We start from the raw sequence: 14607 nt of genomic DNA, 5'->3' as shown, positions 1-14607 counted from the left end.
CCCATGGATTTATGGACGTCCAGATTGCTTAATTGGTCCCTGACCCAGCCCTCATCTACCAAGACAGACTCCTCCTCTATCCTGACTTCTTCTGGGGCCTCAGGGGTCCAGAGCTCCTCAGGACAGCCTCCAGCAGTATAGACAGAGGCAAAGAAGGCATTCAGTAACTCCGCCTTCTTTTTATCCTCTGTCTCCAGGGCCCCCACCTCATTCATCAGTGGGCCTACATTGCCTCTAGTGTTGGCTTTACCTGCAATGTATTTGAAGAAGCCCTTTCTGTTGTCCTTGACCTCTCTTGCAAGGTTTAATCCCAAGGAGGCCTTAGCTTTCCTAGTTGCCTCCCTACATCCTCTGACAACAGACTTATATTCCTCCCAAGTGGCCAGCCCCTCCTTCCATGATCTGTACACCCTCTTCTTCCACTTGAGTTTGCCCAGCAGTTCCCTGTTTAACCATGCAGGTCTCCTGCTACCCTTCCTTGACTTCCTACCTGCTGGGATGCTCTGATCTTGAGCTCGGAAGAAGCAGTCCTTGAATGCTAACCAACTATCTTGGGCCCCCTTACCTTCTAGTACCCTGTCCCACGGGATTTCCCCTAGCAATTGCTTGAAAAGGCCAAAGTTGGCCCTCCTGAAGTCCAGGGTTGCGATTCTGCTAGCTATTCTGGTCCTGCCACATGAGATCCTGAACTCCACCATCTCATGGTCACTACAACCAAGGCTGCCCTCAACCTTCACCTCTTCAACCAGACCCTCCTTGTTAGTGAGGATAAGATCCAGCAGCGCTCCTCTCCTAGTTGGCTCATCCACCATTTGCATCAGAAAGTTATCATCAATGCACTGGAGGAACCTCCTGGACTGAGGATGGCTGGCTGAGTAGGCCTCCCAGCAAATATCAGGGTAGTTGAAATCCCCCATGACAACCAGGCCCTGTAATTGCGAGACTGCTCTCAGCTGCCTGTAGAAGGCCTCATCACCCTCCTCATCCTGATCTGGTGGCCTGTAATAGACACCCACAACAGTATCACCCCTGCCAGCCTGCCCCTTAATTCGCACCCACAAACTCTCAACTCGCTCCTGATCCGCCCCTGGACAGAACTCAACACATTCTAGCTGCTCACTCACATAAAGAGCAACTCCACCACCTCTCCTTAGTGGCCTGTCTTTCCTGAACAGGACATAGCCATCCATGACCACATTCCAGTCATGCGAGTTGTCCCACCAAGTCTCTGTGATTGCCACTAGATCATAGCCCCCCGACCGAACACGGGTTTCCAACTCCTCCTGTTTATTCCCCATGCTGCGTGCATTGGTGTACAGGCATTTCAGGGAGCGAGCTGAGCACCCCGATTTCACCCCAGGGGGATGGGAGGCCTCCTGGTCTACCTCAACACTAGAGCGTTGCCCCAGTGGTGCAAGCCCAGCTACTACCCCATCCCCCTTCGAATTTAGTTTAAAGCTCTCCGAATGAGCCCTGCTAATTCCTGTCCCAGGACCCGTTTGCCCCTACGACATAAACCTTTCCCATGTATTACTGACAGGCCTGGTGTCTTATAAAGCCAGCCATTATCAAAGAAGCCCAAGCCCTGCCTGTAGCACCAGTCTCGTAGCCAGGCATTAATAGAGAGAATCCTACTATTCCATCCCACGTCATCACCTGAAAATGGAAGGAGGGAGGAGAAAACAGAATCATATCACCTTCAGGGACACATCGGACTTCACCATCCTGCAGCATCACCCACCAAGTACATCCAGGTCCTTGAGCAAAAGCAATCCCACGAATGGGTTTACCTTTGCCCGTAGCAGGAAGAACCCAGGCAGTTTTTCCCAACAAATTCCTTGCATGCACCGCGGGGACTTTATCCCCTTCTACTGTATATAAAAGGTCCGACTAAGCAGGGCCAGCTCAATTGATAGATCCCCTGGTGTTAACTAGCCAGGTAGCTTGTGCCAAATGCTTATCCCAGTTTTTAAAGGTTCCACCCCCCATTGCTTTTAGGGTAGTTTTTAACAGCCCATTGTACCGTTCAATTTTCTCAGATGCTGGTGCATGATAGGGGATATGCTATACCCACTCGATGCCATGCTCTTTGGCCCAGTTGTCTGTGAGACTGTTTTTGAAATGAGTCCCATTGTCCGACTCAATTCTCTCTGGCGTGCCGTGTCGCCACAAGATTTGCTTTTCAAGGCCCAGGATAGTGTTCCGGGCAGTGGCATGGGGCACAGGGTATGTTTCCAGCCATCCGGTGGTCGCCTCCGCCATGGTAAGCACATAATGTTTACCCTGGCGGGTTTGAGGGAGTGTGATATAGTCAATCTGCCAGGCCTCCCCATATTTATATTTCAACCACCGCCCCCCATACCACAAAGGTTTTAACCGTTTGGCCTGTTTAATTGCAGCCCGTGTTTCACAATCATGGATAACCTGTGCAATAGAGTCCATGGTTAAGTCCACCCCTCGGTCACGAGCCCATCTGTATGTTGCATCTCTCCCTTGATGACCTGAAGTGTCATGGGCCCACCGAGCTAAAAATAGTTCACCTTTATGTTCCCAATCCAAGTCTGTTTGGAACACTTTAGCAGCCTGATCTGCTTGTTGGTTGTTTCGATGTTCCTCAGTTGCCCGACTTTTAGGTACGTGAGCATCTACATGACGTACCTTCACGACTAGTTTCTCTAGCCGAGCAGCAACATCTTGCCACAATTCAGCAGCCCAAACAGGCTTGCCTCTGTGCTGCCAGTTGCTTTGCTTCCACTGCTTTAACCACCCCCACAAGGCATTTGCCACCATCCATGAGTCAGTATAAAGATACAGCCTTGGCCACTTTTCTCATTCAGCAATATCTAAAGCCAGCTGGATGGCTTTTACCTCTGCGAATTGACTCGATTCACCTTGTCCTTCTGTGGCCTCCGTGACTCGTCATATAGGACTCCATACTGCAGCTTTCCACTTCCGATGCTTTCCTACAAGACGGCAGGATCCATCGGTGAACAGGGCATACTGCTTCTCATCCTCTGGTAGTTCATTATACGGTGGGGCTTCTTCAGCACGTGTCACCTCCTCTTCTGGTGGCATTCCAAAGTCTTTGCCTTCTGGCCAGTCCATGACCACTTCTAAGATTCCTGGGCAATTAGGGTTTCCTATTCGAGCCCTCTGTGTAATTAATGCAATCCATTTACTCCATGTAGCATCAGTTGCATGATGAGTAGTAGGAACCTTACCCTTGAACATCCAGCCTAGTACTGGTAATAGAGGTGCCAGGAGAAGCTGTGCTTCAGTACCGATTGCCTCTGAGGCAGCTCTAACTCCTTCATATGCTGCCAGTATCTCTTTTTCAGTTGGAGTGTAATTGGCCTCTGAGCCCCTGTATCCTCGACTCCAAAATCCTAGGGGTCGACCTCGAGTCTCCCCTGGTACTTTCTGCCAGAGGCTCCAGGTAGGACCATTGTCCCCAGCTGAGGTGTAGAGCACATTTTTAACATCTTGTCCCATACGGACTGGTCCAAGGGCTACCGCATGCACAATCTCTTGTTTAATCTGTTCAAAAGCCTGTCGTTGTTCAGGGCCCCACTGAAAATCATTCTTCTTTCTGGTCACTTGATAAAGAGGGCGTACAATCTGGCTGTAATCTGGAATATGCATTCTCCAGAAACCCACAACGCCTAAGAAGGCCTGTGCTTCCTTTTTGTTAGTTGGTGGGGACATAGCTGTTATTTTGTTGATCACCTCTATCGGGATCTGGCAATGCCCATCTTGCCATTTAATCCCTAAAAACTGGATCTCCCGGGCAGGTCCCTTGACCTTGTCTCTTTTTATGGCCAAACCAGCTTTCAGAAGAATTTGGATAATTTTCTCCCCTTTCTCAAAAACTTCTGCTGCTGTGTCACCCCATACAATGATGTCATCAATGTATTGCAAATGTTCTGGAGCTCCACCCTTTTCTAGTGCAGTCTGGATCAGTCCGTGGCAAATAGTAGGACTGTGTTTCCACCCCTGGGGCAGTCGATTCCAGGTGTACTGGATACCTCTCCAGGTAAAAGCGAACTGTGGCCTGCACTTTGGTGCCAAAGGAATAGAGAAAAAGGCGTTAGCAATGTCTATGGTGGCGTACCACTGGGCTGCCTTTGACTCCAGTCTGTACTGAAGTTCTAGCATGTCTGGCACGGCAGCCCTCAGCGGTGGCGTAACTTCATTTAGGCCACGATAGTCCACAGTTAATCTCCATTCTCCATTAGACTTTCGCACTGGCCATATAGGACTATTAAAGGGTGAGCGAGTCTTGCCAATCACTCCTTGATTTTCTAATTGTCTAATCAGTTTATGAATGGGGGTCAGGGAGTCTCGATTGGTGCGATATTGTCATCGGTGCACCGTGGCAGTAGCAATTGGCACCTGTTGTTCTTCAACCTTCAGCAGCCCCACAACAGAAGGATCCTCTGAGAGGCCAGGCAAGGTAGACAGCTGTTTAATGTCCTCAGTCTCTACAGCTGCTATACCAAAGGCCCATCTATACCCTTTTGGGTCCTTAAAATACCCTCTCTTGAGGTAATCGATGCCAAGGATGCACGGAGCATCTGGACCAGTCACAATGGGGTGCTTTTCCCATTCATTTTTAGTTAGGCTCACCTCGGCCTCCAATACAGATAACTCTTCAGATCCCCCTGTTACTCCTGAAATACTGATGGATTCTGTCCCTTTATGATCCAATGGCATTAGGGTGCACTGTGCACCAGTGTCTACCAAGGCTCGATACCTTTGTGGTTTTAATGTGCCAGGCCATCGAATCCACACAGTCCAATAAACTTGGTTGTCCCTCTCCTCCACCTGGCTGGAGGTAGAGCCCTTCTAATCAAGGAATGGATTCGTGCTGCTCATGGGGATTGGACCTTCATTTCTCCTATTCACACTTGGGAAAAAGGAATTTGAGGCCCATCTACTGTGACTGGAGTCCTGCTCATTGGTAACTGGAGCAGCCCTCCTCCTAGGAAAATTCTCTCTGGTATTTCTTTTAGCTTGCAACTCACGTACTCGTGCCTGTAGGGTACTGGTAGGTTGTCCATGCCATCTGCTCATGTCCTCCCCATAATCACGCAGGGTAAACCACAGGATACCTTGTGACGTGTTCTATTTCCTTTGAGCCGGTCCTGTAGGAGGGCGTTTCGTCCTAAAAGCTGCAACACAGACCTGTGTAGGTAGAGAGTCAAGTTTATTCTCTATCCTGGACAGTTTGTCTGACAGTTGTTTAAATGAGTCCTGGTTTTCCTTAGTCAGTTTTTCCACAGCTGAGATGCGGGTCTGCAGTGGGGAAGAAATACTATCTTCATACTGTCGCATATAGTTAGCCATTTTACTCACACTAGATCGTGCCATATCATCTTCTCCCCAGACCAATACTGACAATGTGTGGGTATGTGTCGGTGGAGCACTCTGCACAACCTTCTGGAACATGGATCGGTTGCATTCCACTTCATCAGGATTTACAGGATCTACAATTTCCCGTGGGTGTCTATAAATGATCTCTCACACAACCAGTTCTCTAAGGTAGTTAATACCCTTTTCTATAGTGGTCCAGTTGCTTAGGTGGCTCATAACATCATCCTTATAGGGATACCTGCTCTTTACAGCTGACAAGAGTCGCCTCCAGAGACTGATAGTGTTTGACCTTCTTGCAAGCATCTTATCAATACCACCACCTCTGGACAGGGATCCCAACTGTCTGTCTTCTTTACCATCCAAGTCCATGGTATCCGCCCCGTTATCCCAGCATCGGAGCAACCAGGTAATAATTGGCTCACCGTCATAACAACTAAAGTCTTTCCTTATATTTCGCAGGTCCTTCAGGGATAAAGAGTGGTAGGTTACCTCTACGTCCGAGTCCTCCTCCTGTGATAGTTTTGCTTTAGAAGGACCTTTCTTCTGTGATGGGTCTGCTTTAAAAAGACGATCAAGGAAACCCCCATCTGTGTCAGGCCCTGACTCTGCCTGAGAAGGGCCCTCACCTGGGTCACGTGATGGCTCTGCCTTAGAAGGCTCCGTGTCATCATCCTTCTCTTCACGAACTGATTTCTTTTGGTGTTTTCTCCTGGTTACAGGGGCAGCATAATAACTACAGCTGTTGCTGCACCGACATTTAATCGTATACCACACCAGAAACACATTCAGGACACCTGAAAATAAAAGCATGCCCTGTTCGAATTTCGCAGGGATCAGCTTGGCAAAAAAGGAGCAGATACTATCAAAATCAGTTAAAAGACGCCCGGAGTGCGCAGCTACCGATTCGCGATTAAAGCTGCCCATCATTGTGTCATAGAGATAAGAGATCGGAATAGTAACTGCCCAGTTTATCACGACATAAATCAGTATCAAAACCCATACCAAAACGATACATTTTGACCAGCGCCCACTGCTAAACCACATGTAAGCACTAACAAACAGCGCATGCAGCAAGTAAGGTATTATTACACTTAACTCTGAAACAAGCTTTATAAAGAGACGGGATAAAACAACGTTCACAAATGATATTACCATCTTAGCTATCTGTTTTAATTTCCAATCCCTCGTAAATCTGGACTTCAGGAGGGCCAACTTTGGCCTTTTCAAGCAATTGCTAGGGGAAATCCCATGGGACAGGGTACTAGAAGGTAAGGGGGCCCAAGATAGTTGGTTAGCATTCAAGGACTGCTTCTTCCGAGCTCACGATCAGAGCATCCCAGCAGGTAGGAAGTCAAGGAAGGGTACCAGGAGACCTGCATGGTTAAACAGGGAACTGCTGGGCAAACTCAAGTGGAAGAAAAGGGTGTACAGATCATGGAAGGAGGGGCTGGCCACTTGGGAGGAATATAAGTCTGTTGTCAGAGGATGTAGGGAGGCAACTAGGAAAGCTAAGGCCTCCTTGGAATTAAACCTTGCAAGAGAGGTCAAGGACAACAGAAAGGGCTTCTTCAAATACATTGCAGGTAAAACCAACACTAGAGGCAATGTAGGCCCACTGGTGAATGAGGTGGGGGCCCTGGAGACAGAGGATAAAAAGAAGGCGGAGTTACTGAATGCCTTCTTTGCCTCTGTCTATACTGCTGGAGGCTGTCCTGAGGAGCTCTGGACCCCTGAGGCCCCAGAAGAAGTCAGGATAGAGGAGGAATCTGTCTTGGTTGATGAGGGCTGGGTCAGGGACCAATTAAGCAACCTGGACATCCATAAATCCATGGGCCCTGATGGGATGCACCCGCGGGTGCTGAGGGAGCTGGTGGAGGTCATTGCTAGGCCACTCTCCATCATCTTTGCTAAGTCGTGGGGAATGGGAGAGGTGCCTGAGGACTGGAGGAAAGCGAATGTCACTCCAGTCTTAAAAAAGGGCAAGAAGGAGGACCCGGGTAACTATAGACTGTAGAGGGGTTTTTGGAGCAGAATGGTCATGTAATGAGCCAGAAGTATGAGAGTATGGAGTGAAGGCCTAGCTGCGTGAGAAGATTCATGTAGCTAGTGTCAACAAGCCAACCTTCGAGAGATGAGGAAAAAACAGCAGCTGAGCAAACAAGAATTGAGGGAGTAGCCGGTGGGAACCGAACACGGAGGAGAAGAAACAAGAACTGATGGAGCCAATTAAGGAAGGACCAGTGGCAGAGCAGTGACCAATCAACACATCAAAGAAGAGTATGTTTAGTAATATTAACGAATAGCAATGCACATGCTTACAGCCAGGGAAAGTACAAAATGTATAAAAGGGACAGCTTATGCTTAATAAACATCTTCACTTTGATTCACATTGGATTTTGTGGAGGCGTGGTCCTTCTCCTCAATAGACCGGTCAGCCTCACCTCCATCCCCGGAAAGGTGATGGAACAACTTGTTCTTGGTGCTGTCTCTAGGCACATCAAGGATAGGGGGATCATTAGGGGCACTCAGCATGGCTTCACCAAGGGGAAGTCATGCTTAACCAACTTGATAGCCTTTTATGAGGACATAACCCGGTGGATAGATGATGGTAAAGCTGTGGATGTGGTCTATCTCGATTTCAGTAAAGCCTTTGACACAGTCTCCCACAGCATCCTCGCAGCTAAACTGAGGAAGTGTGGTCTGGATGATCGGGTAGTGAGGTGGATTGTGAACTGGCTGAAGGAAAGAAGCTAGAGAGTGGTGGTCAATGGGACAGAGTCCAGTTGGAGGCCTGTGTCTAGCGGAGTCCCTCAAGGGTCGGTACTGGGACCAGTTCTATTCAATATATTCATTAATGACTTGGATGAGGGAATAGAGTGCACTGTCAGCAAGTTCGCTGATGACACAAAACTGGGAGGAGTGGCTGACACGCCGGAAGGCTGCGCAGCCATTCAGAGGGACCTAAACAGGCTGGAGAGTTGGGCGGGGAGAAACTTAATGAAATATAACAAGGGCAAGTGTAGAGTCCTGCATCTGGGCAAGAACAACCCCATGTATGAGTACAAGTTGGGGGCAGACCTGTTGGAGAGCAGCGGAGGGGAAAGGGACCTGGGGGTCCTAGTGGACAGCAGGATGACCATGAGCCAGCAGTGTGCCCTTGTGGCCAAGAAGGCCAATGGCATCCTGGGGTGTATTAGAAGGGGTGTGGTTAGCAGGTCAAGAGAGGTTCTCCTCCCCCTCTACTCTGCCCTGGTGAGGCTGCATCTGGAATATTGTGTCCAGTTCTGGGCCCCTCAGTTCAAGAAGGACAGGGAACTGCTAGAGAGAGTCCAGCGCAGAGCCACGAAGATGATTAAGGGAGTGGAACATCTCCCTTATGAGGAGAGGCTGAGGGAGCTGGGTCTCTTTAGCTTGGAGAAGAGGAGACTGAGGGGGGACCTCATTAAAGTTTATAAATATGTAAAGGGCAAGTGTCATGAGGATGGAGCCAGGCTCTTCTCAGTGACATCCCTTGACAGGACAAGGGGCAACGGGTGCAAGCTGGAACACAGGAGGTTCCGCATAAATATGAGGAAAAACTTCTTTACGGTGAGGGTGACCGAACACTGGAACAGGCTGCCCAGAGAGGTTGTGGAGTCTCCTTCTCTGGAGACATTCAAAACCCGCCTGGACGCATTCCTGTGTGATATGGTCTAGGTAATCCTGCTCCGGAAGGGGGATTGGACTAGATGATCTTTTGAGGTCCCTTCCAATCCCTAACATTCTGTGATTCTGTGATTCTGTGATTCTGTGAAATCTCAAAGGAAGAAATCTGATACTCTCTCGGCTGAGCTCTCCGGGTCTCCTCCCACTGGAGCTGGGATTCGACTTATCAGAGCAACCTGTCGGAGCTTCTCTCGAGCCCCATGTTGGGCGCCAATAAATCTGTCACGGTTTAAAGCAGGGCCGGCTATTAAACCTGTGGCAGATGCTCTCTGTTATCCCCCGCCCCACACCAAAGGGAAAGGGAAAAGGGAGAGAGACTTATGGGTTAGAAAGTTAAAACAGTTTTAATAAACTATAATAATGAAAAAGAGTATAATAATAATAATGGAAATAATCAAATATATACAAATATATACAAATATATATACAAAACCAAGATCGAGCTCCCCTGAAGTCAGCCACGTCACCACCGGCACTGCAGGGCAGGCTCCGGGAAGACCCAGGCTGGGCCTAGCGATGGTCGAAAGCTGGATTCAGGAATGTACGGATCGGGATCGGGGGCAGCAGGAAAACAGACAGAGTCCTCTTTGGACACCGGCCATAGCAGAAAGAGAGCGAGACCCTCGTGATCCCCCCGCTTTATACTGAGAATGACGTGTATGGGATGGAATACCTTCGTTGGTCCATTTTGGGTCACCTGCCCTGTCCGCTCCTCCCTGCAGGTGCGACCCCCCCTTCGGCTCTTCACTCATAAGCAGTGAGGAATTTAGCAGTGACCTTGGTTTCTCTAAGACTAAGTACAGCAAGAGCCTTTCTGCATAACAGCCCTACCAGTGCCTCAGCGATAACTACAAACTTGGAGCGTTATCAGTCCTGGAAGCAGACACTGTCTGCAAAACATGCAGTTACTTTCAGAAAGTGCAGTTACTTAGAAGAGACTGAGCTGAAAGTAAAAATCACTGAAAGGAAAATTGGCCTAGTTTAGGCCAAACCAGGACAGGGATGAATACCCTTACCGATACGTTTGTATTACTGTGGTCTTTTTGATTTCCCTGCCCGTGAGCTATGGCAGGTGGTGTTTGCGAGTTCTGCTTAGGGTTTAGCCAATTTAATACAAACAATGTTTTATGTAGCGCATCCTGTGGTCCCATCTCCCCCTGTTTTCGAATAATTTCTAAATGCTCTTTTAATGTGCGATGCGCACGTTCCACAATTGCCTGCCCTGTAGAATTATATGGAATACCGCGTACATGTGTAATACCCCATTTCTGCATAAACTCTGCAAGCGATTCAGAGCGATAGGCAGGGCCATTATCAGTCTTAATTTGTTCCGGCTGGCCCATTACTGCAATAGCTTGCAACAAATGTTTTTTAACAGCCTTAGCCGTCATGGAGGTCAGGGCTGTAGCCCACATGTGACCGGAGCAGGTGTCAATCGATACATGGATATATTTGAGTCGGCCAAAGGCAGCATATTCGGTGATGTCTGTTTGCCAAATCTGTCTGGGTTGGAGTCCCCTGGGATTTGCTCCCGCAATCTGTAACACAGGTATTCTAGCACAATCGGGGCAAGAGGCTATAATCACCCTTGCATCAGTCTTCATCAATTGGAATTGCGATCGCAATGCTGCCGCAGATTGGTGAAAAAAATGGTGAGATTGTCTAGCCTCTGTTAATTTTGCCTGCGGAGATCTGTCCACCGGAAACGTGGATACCAACTGATCGGCTCGGGAGTTTCCTTCCACCAAACCTCCGGGTAAACTGGTATGGCTTCTAATGTGGATGACAAATACCGGGTGTAGACGGTGTTGCATTTCATGCCATAGGTCGAAAAGGCTTTGAACAGCAGTTCATTGGCGATATGGCGAAGCAACGATCGGTGTATGCGTTTCACAACCCCTACCACGTATAGGGAATCCACTACCAAATTTAAGGTTGCTTCGCGCCACTTTTGTAAGGCCAGGAGTACAGCTTGTAATTCTAAAACCTGAGCAGATCCTTCTGCTACGATGACATGTTTTCTCCATTCTCCCTGTTCTTGCCAGACAAATCCGGCTTTTCCGGTGCGGCTACTTGCATCGGTAAACACCGTGATTGCTTGCAACGGCTCACTGACGACAATAGGCCTTTCTTCCAGCGATATGTGAGTTTTAAAGATGGGGTGTGATGGATAGTGATTGTCAATCTGCATCGTCGTGTTCAATAGGGCTAAGGACATAAGTTTTTCTCGTTGACATATGTCTGGTAGGTAGTTGAGGCTGATTGGAATAACAAGCTTGTCAGGTGGTCATCCAGCCACAGCTAATAGCCGTGCAGTCCCTTTGAGAATGACTTGAGCGATAGCTTCCCACCTTGTAGTGATAGTCTTTTTACTATGAGAGGGTAAAAACACCCATTCCAGTACTTGAAGTGGATTTGACTGAGATGGGTCCCATTGTCCTAATATGCCTGACACTTCAAGGTCCATATTATAAATGTGCAAGTCCACAGGTAATTCAGGCACTACTCGTGAAGCACAAGACAAGGCAATCTTTTGAGTTATTACTTGCAGTGCAGATCGAGCTTCTTCTGTGAGCTCGCGGGATTCTTGAGGTGTGGAACCCTTCTGAAGCATTTTGAAGAGAGGTTGAAGGTCTGCATTGGTGATGCCGCAGACAGCTCTTATCCACTGAATGTCTCCCACTAATTTCTGTACATCGCTCAGGGTCTTTACATTTGCTCGAATCTCCAATTTCTGAGGTCGAACAGTGGATTCGGTAAGCGATATCCCTAGATATTTCCAAGGTGTTGACAGCTGCACCTTTTCCGGGGCTATGACCAGGCCCCACTTTTCCAGATCCGACTTCAATTCTTCTACCACTTCGCTGGCGATGGTTCCCTTTTGACAAAGTAGCAAGTCATCCATATAATGGTAAATCAGCATTCCCTCATGCGTCTTTCGAAATTTCTGTTGAGCCAGATCCACGTACCACTGACAAATTGTTGGAGAATTCTTCATACCTTGTGGCAATACTACCCAATGATACCTCTTCGCTGGTGCTGCACGATTTATAGAGGGAACTGTAAATGCAAATTTTTCACAGTCGTCCGGATGCAAAGGTATCGTGAAGAAACAGTCTTTGAGGTCGATCACGACGATATCCCATCCTCGTGGTAACATAGTAGGCGTAGGGAGCCCTGGCTGTAACGGGCCCATGTCTTGCATGACAGCATTGACAGCCCTTAAATCTTGCAGTAATCTCCATTTCCCTGACTTTTTAGGTATTGTAAATACAGGTGTGTTCCATGGACTTGTTGAGGGTACTAGGTGACCTGCATCAAGTTGTTCTTGCACCAACTCCTGTAAGTGTGCGAGCTTTTCTTCGGGTAGCGGCCATTGGTCCACCCAGACGGGTGATGTTGTTAACCAAGTGAGCTTCAGTGTAGGTCGGGTGTTGCTCGCCGCAATGGCCGCTTCTAAAAAGGCGTTTGGAGAACGCATCCCCATTGTGAAAGCACATCTCGCCCCAGAATCCAAATAGTGGTATGTAACACATACGGTCGAACTCGAGCTGTTATTTTCTCCTGACAGTCCTCGATTGGTACAAAACGAGTGCTTACATGTGTGGGTGAAGCACCTCCGATTCCGACCACAGTGGTATTAACTGATTCAAGAGGCCATGCTTCTGGCCAGGCCGCACGAGGAACTATGGTAACATCAGCTCCAGAGTCCAACAACATTCGCTTCTCGGTTAACGTTATGTTTCTGGGTCCTCTGATATTAACTGTTCGACAGGGTTTGGCAGCAGTTATTTCATGCACAAATGCGACTGTGGGGGCTCCAGTGGAACCAAAACCTTGATTCCCTCTGGCGTTGTCAACGGCTCTAGGAACGCTGGATCGGAACGGAACTATTTGAGCGATTCTAGTTCCTTGTTTCAACGTCACAGGTGGGTTTAATACTCGCAACATGATTCCAATTTGTCCAGTGGAGTCCGCGTCGATGACGCCTGGTAGTACCAGAAGACCTTGTTTGGTAGCTGATGATCTTCCTAACAACAATCCACTGAGTCCATAGCCTAAAGGTCCACTAACGGTTGAGGGAATTACGTGTACGGCGCCATCTGATATTGTTACATCTGATCCCACAGCCAAATCGACGCCTGCACTTCCTCTGGTGGAAGCTGAGAGCTCTGAGAGACAGCCTGAATGGGGTAGGCTGCCGGACAGTATTGTGGCGTCATCGCGCCCCGTTCCCCGGCGCTGTTTCTCCAGTTTCCCTGCAACGGGGTTCCATCTTTTCTAAATCTTGATCGGCAGTCCTTTGCCTGGTGCCCAATTTTATTGCAGCGATCGCACACACCTGCAAGCCCAGCGGATCCTCCGGGGTTGCTCCCTTTGTTTGGGGTATTTTTCTTGGGGCAATTCCGCTTCATGTGTCCCTTTTCTCCACACTGATAACATCCTGTCCCGGATGGGCCTCGGTTTTCTTTCCCTGTTTTCCATGGTGGCTTGAAAATTGCGGCTAAGGCGTCAGCATGGGCTTGAGCATGAATCCGCGCCTTTTCCGCCTCCGCTTGCAGTATTGGAACTCTGCTACAAGCCTCAACCATCTCTGCCAATGTGGCCGTCTTTCCCAAAGTGGCAAGAATCTGCTGACATTGTGGGTTCGCATTCATGACTGCTAAATCCTTCCCGACTGCGGCCTTAGCTTCAGGAGTTAAATTTGGCGATGCATCAATGGCGTCTTTTAAGCGATCAACAAATTGCATATAAGGTTCACCCGCCTTCTGTTTGACCGTCGTGTAAGGGGGTTTAGGTGTCCCTATATTTGGCAACTCCTTTAATGCAGCCAATGCTAAGGCCTGTGATTGTTGTAACACGTGCGGATGTAAAGCAGCTTGTGTCGCACCATTGGCATACTGACCTTTCCCTAATAGTGCGTCAAGCGATGCCATTCTCAAGGGATCCCCTTCATCTCGGCGTATGTTCTCAACAGCGGCTATCTCCAGCTTTTGCTGCCACTTTTCCAGAAATAACAGGTATGCAGTGGGTGGCAACATCAGTTCGCCAAGAGCACGTATGTCCACTTGTGTTAATGTTTGGTTTTTAAAGAATGATGTTAGCAACTGCATCACATGCTTATTGTCCATTCCATACTGCATCACTGCTTCTTGTAACTGCTTCACAGTTTTCCAATCAAACGGTGCCCATTGACGACGATTTCCTTGTGTGAAAACCGGCATTGCGGTGATGCTATGCGGTAACATTACTCCTTCGATGGTAGCCTCTCGAATGACGCCCTGCCATCGTTGCCCTGGATCATAACCGGGTAATGCTGCAGGCCGTGTATTGTGTTCGTCACCAGGATCATCGGAATCTGAAGAGTTTGGCATTGGCGTAGATGGGGCTCGACCTTCCCCTGATGGTCTGTGAGTGCTATGCTCTTGTCGAGGAGGGTCAGTCAGCCGGCGCATGTGCGAACGAGAAGACGACGTCCCGCCCCGGGAAGGCGACGGCCCGCCCCGGGGAGGCGACGGCCCGCCCAGG

At 48.8% G+C, this 14607-nt stretch overlaps 1 pseudogene; it reads left to right on the top strand.

Annotated features, from left to right (window-relative positions):
* Nucleotides 1–13716, top strand: part of LOC137677145 (pro-neuregulin-1, membrane-bound isoform-like) — an 88722-nt pseudogene extending 75006 nt beyond the window's left edge.
* The last annotated feature ends 891 nt before the right edge of the window (nt 13717–14607 follow it).

The sequence above is a fragment of the Nyctibius grandis genome, assembly GCF_013368605.1.
Source record: "Nyctibius grandis isolate bNycGra1 chromosome W unlocalized genomic scaffold, bNycGra1.pri SUPER_W_unloc_2, whole genome shotgun sequence".
NCBI classification, from domain to species: domain Eukaryota; kingdom Metazoa; phylum Chordata; class Aves; order Nyctibiiformes; family Nyctibiidae; genus Nyctibius; species Nyctibius grandis.
The sequence above is the reverse complement of the archived record's forward strand: the minus strand, read 5'-3'. Positions and strand labels throughout refer to the sequence as shown.